Below are 14771 nucleotides of genomic sequence, written 5' to 3'. Positions count from 1 at the left end.
TTATGTACGTTTTTTGTGCAAGACAAAAAATGTCAATTGTTAACTTTTTGGGAAAATTTAACATTTAAAATTTAATTAAAATTAGTAAAAAAAGTTTTACATTATTGTTTTCTTTATGATAAAATTCGGGGTTTTATCTTTCTGGAAAAAAAAAGTTACTCAGAAATAATGGATTTTAATAAATGTAATTTCGTTTTAAAAAACAACTTGATTTTGCGGCCATTTTTGGCGGTGCCTACGCTAAACACTGTATGGTTTTCGAGCTGAATAAACATGTTAAATTGAATAAAAACACGAAAATTATATCCAGTTTGGTAGTAAAGTAACTTATCTTGCCTTTGATAACATATATTTGTTATATATTTGTTTTTTGACAACTTTTTCGAATCTATGTGTACAGTAATACAACCCCCCCCCCCAAAAAAAAACACGGTAACATAAGTGCATAAGACTTCTTTTTAAGTTGACTTTAGTTGGTTATTTTTTTAAATACATATCGGGATTAGTAGGAGAAATGAAACGGTTGGTCTCATGTCGATGAGGCCATGAATTTAGGAAAACTCGTACCCTTTTGCAAGGTAGGAAACCTGGTCCCTTATTGAATATAGATTGAAAACATTTTATGACCATTCTTGAAGATATTGTCTTTGGTACTGGTCGCGATTAGAGTTCCCTGCCGAACACCCTAAAAAAACACTGACTTCTCCCCACGCATCCGCAAAGGACATGTTTTAGTTGCCATAGTAACTAAACGATCATGAATTTTTATCGACTTTGTTTTACTGTTTATGAATATTGAAATAAAAGACATTACTACACATTTATTAATAATATCTCACTTGTAATCACTTTTATCGACTTTTTTTTTTTTTTACTGTTTTACTGTTTGTGTCACTTTTATCGACTTTTTCTTTTCTTTTTTAAATAGCATTTTCTTTTTTAAATGTGTTTTTAGTTTTGTGTGTTGAATGAAACTTTTTTTTTCATTACAACAATAGTTATCGACCCCGGTTAGCTAATTCCGTAAAATGAGATTCTACTTTTTTAGGCGAATTTGCACCCTCCCCATGTTAAGAATGGCTTTTTAAATAATAACGTTGTTTCAGCACGGATCAATAAGTGCACTAGTACCACAAAATGGTGATAGAATAATAAATTTACTTACGTTTAATCAATGTTATTTTCGCACCATTCATTCACTTTTATCGACTTTTTATTTTTTTTTAATAGCATTTTCTTTTTAAATGACTACGTTTTACTGTTTATGTCTCACTTTTATCGACTTTTTTCTTTTTTAATAGCATTTTCTTAAAATGAATATTAAAATAATTTCCCACTTGTACAAACATTTTTACATGCGCATATAAACAACTACTTTTTTAATTTAACTTTTTTCATTTAATGAATAAAATAAATCATTTATGATTACTATATGTTTTTAGTTTTGTGTGTTGAATGAAACTTTTTTTTCCATTACAACAATGATGAAACAAATATTCCGACCCATAAATTTTTTTTCCAATTTTGTTTGTAAATATTGTAGTTAAAAAAGATTATCAAAATCAAAAAATTGTTTAGTTACCTTTCTTTTTAGTTTATTTTAATTTTATAATTTATAAATTTTGAATGGTGCGAAAATAACATTGATTAAATAAACAAACGTATGTAAATTTATTCTATCACCATTTTGTGGTACTAGTGCACTTAATGATCCGTGCTGAAATAACGTTATTATTTAAAAAGCCATTCTTAACATGGGAAGGGAGTTTTGTACCTATTCTCTACTTTAACCTTACAATTGAATAAAAAACATTAAACTTTAATTAAGCTTAGAAATACGATTTAAAAATAGCGCGGATCATTTTTTTATTAATAAATGTTTAGTAATTATTTTTCTTTTAATATTCATAAACGTCGCCATTTAAAAAGAAATTATTTAAAAAGCCATTCTTAACATGAGGAGAGTGTTTTGTACCTATTCTCTACTTTAACCTTACAATTGAATAAAAAAAACATTAAACTTTGGGTTTGTATTACTGTACACAGATTCGAAAAAGTTGTCAAAAAACAAATATATAACAAATAAATGTTATCAAAAGCAAGATAAGTTACTTTTCTGCCAAACTGGATATATTTTTCGTGTTTTTATTCAATGTAACATATTCAGCTCGAAAAACAGTGTTTACACCGATGTATTGGAAAATTCAAGATGGCGTCTGATTCTCTCTTTAACACGGTAAGTTTGGGAAAAGGTGTTATAAATAAAAAAAACTATACAAAATACTATTAAAAACCCGCCAAATATATGTCAACCTATGGCACGGTAACATATATTGAGCGTGTTTTTAACAGTATTTTATCTGGGTTTTTATTTATAACACCTTTTCCCAAACTTACCGTGTTAAAGAGAGAATCAGACGCCATCTTGAATTTTCCAATACATCGGTGTAAACACTGTTTTTCGAGCTGAATATGTTACATTGAATAAAAACACGAAAAATATATCCAGTTTGGCAGAAAAGTAACTTATCTTGCTTTTGATAACATTTATTTGTTATATATTTGTTTTTTGACAACTTTTTCGAATCTGTGTACAGTAATACAAACCCTAAACTTTAATTAAGCTTAGAAATACGATTTAAAATATAGCAAATTCGCCTAAAAAAGTAGAATCTCATTTTACGGAATTAGCTAACCGGGGTCGACTCGATAACTATTGTTGTAATGAAAAAAAAAAAAAGTTTCATTCAACACACAAAACTAAAAACACATTTAAAAAAGAAAATGCTATTTAAAAAAAGTCGATAAAAGTGACACAAACAGTAAAACAGTAAAAAAAAAAGTCGATAAAAGTGATTAAAAGTGAGATATTATTAATAAATGTGTAGTAATGTCTTTTATTTCAATATTCATAAACAGTAAAACAAAGTCGATAAAAATTCATGATCGTTTTTTTTAGTTACTATGGCAACTAAAACATGTCCTTTGCGGATGCGTGGGGAGAAGTCAGTGTTTTTTTAGGGTGTTCGGCAGGGAACTCTAATCGCGACCAGTACCTTGTCTTTAAAAGAGAATACATAATAATAGTAAAAAAAAAATATTTTTACTTGTTTGGTAAATATCCAGATCCGCTCCAACAGAACACCGACCACTCTTAATTTGTTTTTTTAAAGGTAATTGGAGGTCGCTGACAACGACTCTGATAGTCAAACTTGGGTAAATTTATCGTTTGTATGGTATTAACCCCTGAACCCACGAACTACTTTCCACCATTTTGCAGCTTCATTTACGCTACGCGCGTGCGCTGCAGCATAAACGACGGCTTGCTTCATCAAAAAATTACGGACTGAAATTTTTTAATGACTTATAATTGAAGAAAAGTACAATAAATTGGGGGATCTTTTTTTTTTTTTTGTCTCACGTAGTTTTCAATGGGGTTTACAAAAACATAAGCACCAAACATTTTTATGTTTTTCGTTCTTTTTTTTTGCGGGAGGATTCAATTATAGAACTTATGTGGCTTAATAGGTGCTTCTGCTTCTGCAGTTTAGTTAACCGTTTTTCCGTAAGTAACGCACCGACATTTACCAATTAGAACACCATTTAACATTTTTCGAAGATTTTACTTTTTACATTGGGGGTGCAAGAGGGGGGGGGAGACAGGAGTCTCGTGTTTGAAAATTCTATGTTCCAGGAAAAAAAAAAAAAAAAAAAAAATTAAATTACCACCCCCTCCCGGCCCTCCCCTACTTGAGTGCTTTCTTTCCTTTTCTTGTTTTATTTCTTTTTCAGCTAATTTTAAATTTTCCACCCAAAAAGTGCTATAATGTATTTTTGAAAATTACAAAATTCCATGTTCTGGAAAAAATAAATAAATTACCCCCCCCCCCAACTTGGTGTGCTTTTCTTTTCTTGATTTATTTCTTTTTCATCTAATTTTAAATTTTCCGGAGAAGATTTGGTAAATATCCAGATACGCTACTACAAAACGCCGACCACTCTAATTTGTTTTTTTATAGGTAATTGAGGTCGCTGACAACGAATCTGATAGTCAAACTTGGGGCAAATTTACCGTTTGCATAGTATTAACCCCTGAACCCACGAACTACTGTCCACCATTTTGCAGCTTCCGTTTATGCTACGCGCATGCACGCTGTAGCATAAACGACGGCTTCACCAAGCAAACTACGTTGGGGGTGAGGGGATTTTTTTTTTTCCAGGACATAGAATTTTCTAATTTTCAAAAATACATTATAGCACTTTTTGGGTGGAAAATTTAAAATTAGCTGAAAAAGAAATAAAACAAGAAAAGGAAAGCACTCCAAGTTGGAGTAGGAGGGGGGGGTTAATTTATCTGTTTTTTATTTTTTTACCTGGAACATAGAATTTTCAAAATTTCAAAAAGTAACGCACCGACATACCAATTAGAACACCATTTAACATTTTCCGAAGATTTTACTGTGTACATTGGGGGCATGAGCGGGGGGGGGGGGATGTTGGGGCGCGCGCGCCCCAACATCACATCCCCCCCCCCGCTCATGCCCCCAATGTACACAGTAAAATCTTCGGAAAATGTTAAATGGTGTTCTAATTGGTATGTCGGTGCGTTGAAAAATGTTTAACTAAACTGCAAAAGCACCTATTAAGCCACATAGGTTCTATAATTGAATCCCCCTCCCGCAAAAAAGAATGAAAAACAAAGATGTTTGGTGCTTATGTTTTTGTAAACCACATTAAAAACTACGCGAGACAAAAAAAAAAAAAAAAAAAAGTCCAATTTGTTGTACTTTTCTTTAACTGTAAGTCATTAAAAAAAATGTCAGTCCGTAAGTTTTTGGTACGCCATGTGAGAAGGCAGTTTTCTAGGTGAAGCAAGCCGTCATTCATGCTGCAGCGCACGCGCGTAGCGTAAACGGAAGCTGCAAAATGGTGGAAAGTTATTCGGGGGTTAATACCATGCAAATTAGAGTGGTCGGTGTTCTGTAGTAGCGTATCTGGATATTTACCGAAGATTTGTACGCCATGTGAGAAGGCTTGTTGAAGCCGTCGTTTATGCTACAGCGCACGCGCGTAGCGTAAAAGGAAGCTGCAAAATGGTGGAAAGTAGTTCGTGGGTTCAGGGGTTAATACTATGCAAACTGTAAATTTGCCCAAAGTTTGACTATCAGATTCGTTGTCAGCGACCTCAATTACCTATGAAAACAAATTAGAGTGGTCGGTGTTCTGTTGTAGCGTATCTGGATATTTACTAAAGCAAAAAAAAAAAAAAAAAAAAAAAAAATCATAACAATAATTCGCAAAGATCAAGCCAAAATAAATAAATAAAAACTAGGCCACACACGCGAAAATTCTTTCCTTGTAAAAATAATAATTGCTCCTTAAGTCGAATTTGCGTACAACATCGATCGGAGCCGATGCGTATTTCGCTAAAGGGGCCGGTAGCAGTGTAGCAGTAGCACTGATACGATACGTCAGCCACTCCAAGTTTCACCTCTTTACTTTAAAATAAGCAAACGCAAACATCGCTTTTTTTTTTTTTTTTTTTGCAAGTCCATAAATATGGAGCGAAGAAACTTGAAGACTTCTACCTTACATGGAGAAGATTTTTGTTTTAACTTATTTTAAAGCGTTTATTCGGTTCGAAAAACAGGTAGTGCCTAATTGGTAAGTTACACTGATAAGATGACCAACAAAAAAGATGCCGTCTTCGGAGTGCCGCTAACGGTTCAAAACTCCGGGGGGGGGGGGAAAGAAAAAAAAGATTTTTTTTTTTTACAACCTTCCCCAGCGTAGTATAAACACCCCCAATCACCCCATGTTAAGAACGGCTTTCGGAATAAACACCCGTGATAAGAACGGCTTTCGATGTTGGGAGGGTATTCCGAAAGCCATTCTTAACATGGGGAGATTGGGGTATTTATAATACGCTGGGGCAGGTCATAAAAATTTACCAAAGAAAATTTTCTAGATTTTAAAATTACTTTAGAAAGCCATTCTTAACATGGGAATGTTGCTGAATCGGGAGAGAGGGGGGCTGTTCAACCCTACCCTTGGCTCAGGCAGAACTACACATAAAAATAATTGTTAAACAGTACAAAAGCCTTTAAATTGGTGTTCTATCAGTATTTCGTCTTATTCAGCTAAGTAAAGAGTAACTCATCTGTAGTTTGATAATATTCGTTTTTTAACCAATTTTTGTCAATTATAACACAAACCTATAAAAAAAACACAAAAACTTGGCTCAGTGACTTAACTGAAATTGAATCAAATAAAAAAGAAATAGAAATACTTACGTCTTATATGAAAGAAATCATTAAACTTGATTTAAAAAAAAATAGTTGTTAAAAATGGATGCATTTAGTTCATCGCAGGAGGACATGATAAAAAATGTAGGATCAAAGTCTTGCAATGTCTTTCTCATCTCCTCCTTTTGACGCGCGTTCAATATTTTGCTCCTCCCACTTCATCTCTTCTTCCTTTACCTCTTACTCTTTCTTCCTTTCCCACTTCAATAAACCCGGGATGTTTTTTTTGGCAACAGAATTTCCTAAATATATATTTTCTTACAAACTATTAAGTTTAACTATTTTCGAAGGTTTCCTCAATAAAACTCAGTCTAATTTCCTTCTACAATGGCGTATAATCCGAAATTAATCGATAACTGAAAAAAGTTTTAGAGAAAATCAGTTCAAATGAGTGTCGCGCTTTTCGTATTGCGAACGTTCCGAAGAATTCAAATATCCACGTCAAGATAAATTGATAACCCAATCTTTTTGTTTGCTTATTGAAAAATAAGCAATAAAATACCATACTTATGCATCTATGTTACCGTGCTCGCCGAGACCGCTTGCGCGTACAGATGGCCATCCGTGATAACATAGAATTACAAGGTTTAATAGTTGGAAAACTACTTGTTTGTCGACTAATTTTAATTTGGTGCTAATTTAGAGTGACTCTGCGCTATTTTTTAAATCGTATTTCCACGTTTAAAGTTTTTTTTTATTATTATTCAATTGTCAGGTTAAAAATACAGAATAGGCACAAAACACCCTCCCCATGACTTTTAAAATAATAACGTGTTACTCCTTGGGCGTTGAGTTCCATAGCGACCAGCAGAAATGGGTAAATGTTTACTTTAACTACATCAGAACACCGACCAATAAAATTTTGTTTCGTTTAGGTTTTCGGGGTCGCTGACAACGAATCTGATATTCAAACCCGTCGCAAATTTACCGTTTGAATGGTATTAAACCCCTGAACCCTCGGACTATTTTGTGCCAACACACCGCCATCATTTATGCTATTCTTACATGATGCGTTCGCACATGGACGCGCGTAGTAAGGTGACTTGTCACATCGCGGAAGAATTTTTTAGCAGACATTTAAAATAACAATAAAGTTTTTAAAAACAAAATGTGGTTCATTTTTCTGTGTTCCGTAGTTTTTTATGCTTTTTTAATTGATCTAAAAAATTACCTAACCCCAATGTAAACACAATTTTTGTGAAAAATTAAACAGTTCTTCTGCTCGGTGTTATGTCAGCGCGTTACTTACGGAAAAACGTTAAATTAAACTGCAGAAGCACCTGTTTGTTGTACAAGTTTTATAATTGAAAAAATAAAAATAAAAATAAAACGAAAAATAAAAAATGCTGTACTCCTTGGGTGTTGAGTTCCATGGCGACCGGCATAAAAAAACAAGCGGTGTGGCGTGTGCTCCCTTTCTGACGCAAGCACACGTAACATTTTTGGGGTTTGTATTACTGTACACAGATTCGAAAAAGTTGTCAAATAACAAATAAATGTTATCAAAGGCAAGATAAGTTACTTTTCTACCTAACTGGATATATTTTTTGTGTTTTTATTCAATGTAACATGTTTATTCAGCTCGAAAAACATGCAGTGTTTACCGATGTATTGGAAAGGAAGAAAGAGTAGGAGGTAAAGGAGGAGGTGAGAAAGACATTGCAAGACTTGCTCCAACTTTTTCTATTTTTAATTAAATTTTAAATGTTAAATTTTCCCTAAAAGTTAACAATTGCCAATTTCTGTTTTGCACAAAAAACGTATATAAATAGTTAAAAAAAGTTTTTGAAAGAATTAATTTGATTAACAATGTTTACATTTGTACTTGCTAAAAAGCAAACTACGGAAGACCAAACAAGCGAAAAAAAAAACTTCTTTTTCAGTGACGAAAATTTCAATGTATTATTTACGCTGAGGCTGGCCCAGTACCAGATGGATGACCATTTGTATGAGTTTGGTTTTAAATGTGTATGTGTGTGTGTAGGGGGAGGGGGGAGGCTCCCCAAAATGGGGGGGGGGGCAATTTAAAGCAGAATAAACAACATTTCAGCGCGTTTGGTCCACCGTAGTCGACAAACGTTCTCAAACGGGATCGAAAAATGATATTTTTAACACAAAGGGCACAATGTTTATCGAATTTTTTTTAAATTTTTTTTTTGTATCGATTCTTCAAAGCATAATAATGGTCATGCAGTCATGCACTCATGCAATCATGCATTATTTGGCTCGCTAAAAAAAAAAAAAAAAAAGGGGGGGGGACTTGTCCATTTAACGAACCAGAAGTAACTCAGCATTTGCTCGGCTTTGTCCGACGCATGACGTCAACAGTCGGATAAAACCGAGCGTTGCTGATAAAATAAAAACAACGCTACAACAAAATAACTGTAAAATGAAATTGTAAAATGTAGAAACATCCAAAAATAAGTAAAAAAGCAAAAACCTACCGTTCATTTATGTTTTTTCTTATTATTAGTATTATTGTTTGAAATTGTTTTCTGTTTGCAAAATATAATGAAACGTTTTTTTGGTTTTTTTCCAACTATTTACGTAAAATGGCCAACAAAAATGATATTTGTAGGATCAATTTTTTTAACGAATAATAGTAATTGTTTTTATGAAACTTTTTTTTTCCCCCCAACTATTTACGTACAAAAAAAAAAGAAAAAAATCGTAAGAAAAAGGAAAGGAACAAAACTTTTTTTCTTTTACGGGATCTACAAAATTAAGGCTATGGTGGTTCACGGTTAAATAGTGATACTCCTCTCCTCCCACTTTGATACGACCGTGCGTGGTCCCCGGCAGAATGTATTTTCTTATTAGTGGAAGGAGGGTTTCGGCCTTCCTATTTGCTACATTAACAAAAAAACAAAATAAAAAAAATTCCTTTTCGGCGGGGTCGGCGTATCCACCGAGGACTCAGACCGGTGGTTAAAGACAGACTCGTCGATTTCGACCGTATGGCCTGCTGGACCTCCGATCTGCCGGGGATTCCTGAGAAAGTAATCCCGGCATATTATATCTCGCAGGTTATTCTTCCAGTCCACAATTGTGTGGCGTGACCGCAACCCAGATTCACGCTAGAGATTCCTAATCGCCGCCATCTCGAACGCCCATATCGGAATTCTCGTCTGCTGCTTGATGCACGCGCGTCAATTGAAACTAAGCGCGCAGCGTTTTGATTGGCTGATGACCATGTTTCGTCAGACACCAGCAAAACCCGAGCTGTTGACGTCATGCGTCGGACAATGCCGAGCAAATGCTGAGTTACGTTGGGTTCGTTAAATGCACAATTGCACAAGTACCAAAAAAAAATTGTTAATTTTTTTATCAAAGATTTTAAAACGGCTTTTTTTGTATATTAAAAAATTTTTTTGTTTAACTTTAATTATTTTACTTAACATATTCACCGAATTTCACATTTCAAAATGCAAAAAGCGGGATAATTAAACACAATCGAATTTCTGATATTCAGACGTCAAAATAATGTTTTGTTCAGTTTCAGATGATTATTATAAGCATATTTGGAACCCCCTCAAAACAAGGGGGGTGTAAGCAATATATATATATATATATATATATATATATATATATATATATATATATAAATATCGTTTATGAAAAATAAGTACACTGTTATAAAGTTCATTCTTCTCTTAATAATCGCTGAAAATTTCGTTTTGATTGGATTACCTGATTTTTGGTAGATTTTTAAAAAGACGGTCCGTCAAAAAGTACTTACCTGCCCCCTCCCCCAGTTTTGGCGGTGCCTATAATAAATGTTTAGTAACTTTTTGGGTATTTTTTTTAGATTAGGTCCACCTCCACAATTTTCTTTTAAAGGTTTTCGAACTATGCTGACTACGAAAATTGCATTGAAATTTTGCAGAAATAATTAGTTATCAAGATATAAAAAGTTCTATTATGCATTGTATTTTTTGGCGACCATCCTTTTTTACGCGCGTGCAATGTCAGAGATGAGTAGATTTGTTTATAGCGCGCGCATGAGCGTAAAAATGGCCGCCAAAGAACACAGTGCATAATACAACTGGGTTTGTATTACTGTACACCACAGATTCGAAAAAGTTGTCAAAAAACAAATATATAACAAATAAATGTTATCAAAGGCAAGACAAGTTACTTTTCTACCAAACTGGATATACTTTGTTTTTTTTTTATTCAATGTAACATGTTTATTCAACTCGAAAAACATGCAGTGTTTACTGATGTATTGGACAATTAAAAATGCCGCCTGACTCTCTCTTAAACACGGTAAGTTCGAGAAAAGGTTTTATAAATAATAAACTAGACAAAATACTATTTAAAAAAACACCGAATACATGTCAACCTATGTCACGGTAATATATATTGAGCGAATTTCTAACAGTATTTTGTCTAGTTTATTATTTATAACACCTTTTCCCGAACTTACCATGTTTAAGAGATAGTCGGCCGCCATTTTGAATTTTTCAATACATCGGTAAACACTGCATGTTTTTCGAGCTGAATAAACATGTTACATTAAATAAAAACACTAAAAACATCAAGTTAGGTAGAAAAGTAACTCATTTTGCCTTTGATAACATTTGTTATATATTTGTTTTTTGACAACTTTTTCGAATCTATGTGTACAGTAATACAAACCCAAACTTATTTTTTTAGATCAATTAAAAAAAAGCATAAAATACTACGTAACACAGAAAAATGAACTACATTTTCTTTTTGAAAACTTTCTTAGTTTAAATGTCTGCTAAAAAATTCTTCCGCGATGTGACAAGTCACCTTACTACGCGCGAACGCATCATGTAATAATAGCATAAACGATGGCGGTGAGTTGGCACAAAATAGTGCGAGGGTTCAGGGGTTAATACCATTCAAACGGTAAATTTGCGACGGGTTTGAACATCAGATTGGTTGTCAGCGACCACGAAAGCCTAAATTAAACAAAATTTTATTGGTCGGTGTTCTGTTGTAGTTAAAGTTTACCTTTTTTTAAAACACATTTTTCGTGCGTCTGTCTATTATAACACAAACAAAAAAAAACTTTGGAAAGTGGAATTGAATGAAATAAGAAATAAGATGCTAATGCAGAGAGTTATCCGCGCTATTTTTTTAAATCGTATTTCCACGTTTAATTTAAGTTTTTTTTTTTTTTATTCAATTCTAAGGTTAAAAGTACAAAATAGGTGCAAAACACCCTCCCCCCCCCTTCGCATGTTAAGAATGGCTTAAATAATAACGTTATTATTTCAGCAGGATCACTCTCTGCATGAGTAACAGAAATAAAAAAATACTTACATCTTTAATAAAAGAAATCCAATTAACCTTGATTAAGAAAAAAAATCAGTTGTTAAAAATGGTACAATAGATGAATTTAGTCCCTCGCAGAAAATGGAGAAAAAAAAATTGATTGATCAAAGTGGAAAATTCACGTCTTGCAATGTCTTTCTCATCTTTTTCTTTTGACACGCGCGTTCAATATTTTCCTCCTACTACTCTTTTGTTTTAACTCCTACTATTTCTCCCACTGTAATAAACGCGGGATTTTTTTTTTGCAACAAAATTTCCTAAATATATATTTCTTACAAACTATTAAGTTTAACTACTTTTGAAGGTTTCCCCAATAAAACTCAATTTAATTTCCTACTATAGTGGCGTGTAATCCAAAATTAATCGATAACTGAAAAAAGTTTTAGAAAAAATCAGTTAAAACGAATTTAGGAAAACACGTCCCCGGAAAACTCGTCCCCTTTTGCTAGGTAGGAAAAAATGGTCCCTTATTGAATAAATATCGATTGAGAACACATTGGCGGAGTTGCCGGAGTTGTACAACCATCACCCCCCCCCCCCCATGCGCAATTTTTATACTGATAGTTTTTTTTCTAATTTTTCACCGGATTATTATTGATTTGACATTAATTAACCAGATTATGAAAAAAAAAAATCATTATTTCGACATTTGAAAGGGGTGCTCACTTTTTAGTTACAGCGTTCTCGTAAATCAGTCACCCATTTTGTAACCAATAAAAACGCGAATAGAAAGTAGAAATTACATGAGCCTACCACATTTGTAAAATCAGAAATATTTTTGTTTCTCAAAGAAAAAAAAACGATAGAATGAACATGATTTTTTTTTTTTTTTTTCATGGAAATAAAGTTTCGAGTTTTTTTTTTTTTTAACTTATTTAGTTTTTGGGGTTTGTATTACTACACATAGATTCGAAAAATTTGTCAAAAACAAATATATAACAAATAAATGTTATCAAAGGAATATAAGTTACTTTTCTACCTAACTGGATATATTTTTTGTGTTTTTATTAATGTAGCATTTTTTTTGTTTTAAGTATTATAAATTTCCCTAGTATGCTGGAGAAATGTTTCATAATTTACCATCCCGTTGTCAATTTTCATATCGTACGCCTCCCGATACATTGCTTCGTCAATATGGGACCATTTTATATCTCCCGGAGACACTTCCGTATTTAGAAAAAAAGAAAAAAAAAAATGGGTGACCAATTTACCAGAACGTTGTAACTAAAAAGTGAGCACCCCTTTCAAATGCCGAAATGATTTTTTTTTTTTTTTTTTTTTCATAATCACCAGATTAATTAGTGACCAATCAATAATAATCCAGTGAAAAAAAAATACAAAAAAACCTATCTGTATAGAAATTACGCATGGGGGGTGACGGTTAACTCCACCAACAAATTTTATGGCCGTTCTTGTAAATATTGTCTTTACAAGAGAATGTATATCCATAATATTTTCTAAAAATATTTTTACTTGTTTACTGTTGTCTTAAAAAAATTAAATTAATTTTTTTAAGTTTTCGTTTTCTACCTAGCTTTGAAAGTTTTTGGCGTTTCAACATATTTTAAAGAGTATATTTAATTTTTTAAAAAAGTAATGTCGAGTGTTACTTTTGAACAAAAAATGTCCGATATAAGAGGATGATCACGTCTTAGGAGTCCCGATAATTGCTCAAAAATAGAAAATTAAAGAAAATACTGAGGTTCGGGGACGAGTTTTTCTAAATTCGTTTCGTTACATAATCAACTATATCTACCTCAGTAGTTTTTTTTAATTTTCTGTTTTTGTGCTATTATCGAGACTCCTAAGACGTGATCCTCTTATGTCGGACATTTTTCGTTCAAAAGTAACACTCGACAGTACTTTTTTTTTTTTTTTTTAACTAAATAAACTCTTTAAAATAAGTTGAAACGAATTTAGGAAAACTCGCACCCGGAAAACTCGTCCCCTTTTGTTAGGTAGGAAAACTGGTCTCTTATTGAATAAATATCGATTGAAAACACATTTTATGACCGTTCTTGAAGAAGATATTGTCTTTAAAAGAGAATACATACCCCATAATATTTAAAAAATATATTTTTACTTGTTTACTGTTGTTTTAAAAAAATTAAATTAATTTTTCTAAGTTTTCGTTTTCTACCTAGCTTTGAAAGTTTTTGGTCTTTCAACTTATTTTAAATAGTTTATTAAGTTAAAAAAAAAAAAAAAAAAAGTAATATCGAGTGTTACTTCACCATCATGTGCTGTCCTTCGTGTCCAAAGACGACTTCCTGTGAACCATCATTCTCCACTTGTCACGGTCGCGACTGAGGGTCTGCCAGCTTCCAGTAGGGATCAACCTGTCCTTTAGATTTCGTTTGACGGTGTCACGAAACCTGAGCTTAGGTCTGCCTATGCCTCGTACTTCATCCTCCAGTTGTGAAAGCAGTATCTGTTTTGGTAGTCGGGAGTTCTCCATTCTGTTTACGCGCCCCGGCCCATCTCAGGTTTTTCCGGATGAGCAGGTCATATATGCTTGGGAGGTTGGCTTGTGATAGGATCTCCCTGTTGCTGACAAAGTCATACCACTTGACATTTAAAATCTGCAAGGGGTGTCTCATCATATAGGTGTTGAGCTTGCGGGCTACCAGTTTGTACACTGGCCAAGTTTCTGCATCGTATAAGTGTGATGAGAGGATGATGGCGCTGTACACCAAGCATTTAGTTCTGAAAGTCAGGTCTTTATTTTGCCAGACCTTCTGTTTGAGTTTTCCATTGGATATGTAGGTGTTAGCCATTCTTGTAGAAATCTCATCCATTTTGTTGCTGTTCATGACCGTGGTCCCTAGGTATTTGAATTTGCTGACATTTTAAAGCTCCTGGTCTTGAATCTTAATTGGCTGGTTTGATGCTGGTGATCCAGAGGATTGTTGGTACATCATTTCAGTTTTCTTGATGTTAATCTTCAATCCGAAGGCATTGGCTGATCCTGCGAAGCGAGTTATTATGTCCTGGGCATCCTCATGACCATGCGCTAGAAATGCGATGTCATCAGCAAACATGAGCTCCTGTACAAGTATCTTTGTTGTTCTATTTGCGGATTTGTATGCATTGACATTGAAAAGGTCTGCTCCCGGCCTAGATCGTATAAAAACACCCTTATCACAATTTCTAAAGGCA

General features: G+C 33.4%; 1 protein-coding gene across 2 annotated transcripts in view; it reads right to left on the bottom strand.

Moving 5' to 3' along the window:
* The window catches only part of LOC145268777 (rab3 GTPase-activating protein catalytic subunit-like), a 139021-nt gene extending 127252 nt beyond the window's left edge, over window positions 1–11769 (bottom strand). Inside the window, exon 1 of one of the 2 annotated variants that reach the window (XM_080124388.1) lies at window positions 11601–11769. The gene's annotated coding sequence lies outside the window, so the exon portion shown is untranslated. Of the gene's footprint in view, window positions 1–6293; window positions 6400–11600 lie in introns of those variants that run through there. The other variant, XM_080124387.1, reaches the window with a different exon arrangement.
* Between the last annotated feature and the right edge of the window lie 3002 nt (window positions 11770–14771).

Source organism: Euprymna scolopes, chromosome 44, assembly GCF_053919585.1.
Source record: "Euprymna scolopes isolate OS-2025 chromosome 44, ASM5391958v1, whole genome shotgun sequence".
In the NCBI taxonomy this organism is placed as follows: domain Eukaryota; kingdom Metazoa; phylum Mollusca; class Cephalopoda; order Sepiida; family Sepiolidae; genus Euprymna; species Euprymna scolopes.
This window is presented reverse-complemented; position numbering and strand designations above follow the sequence as displayed.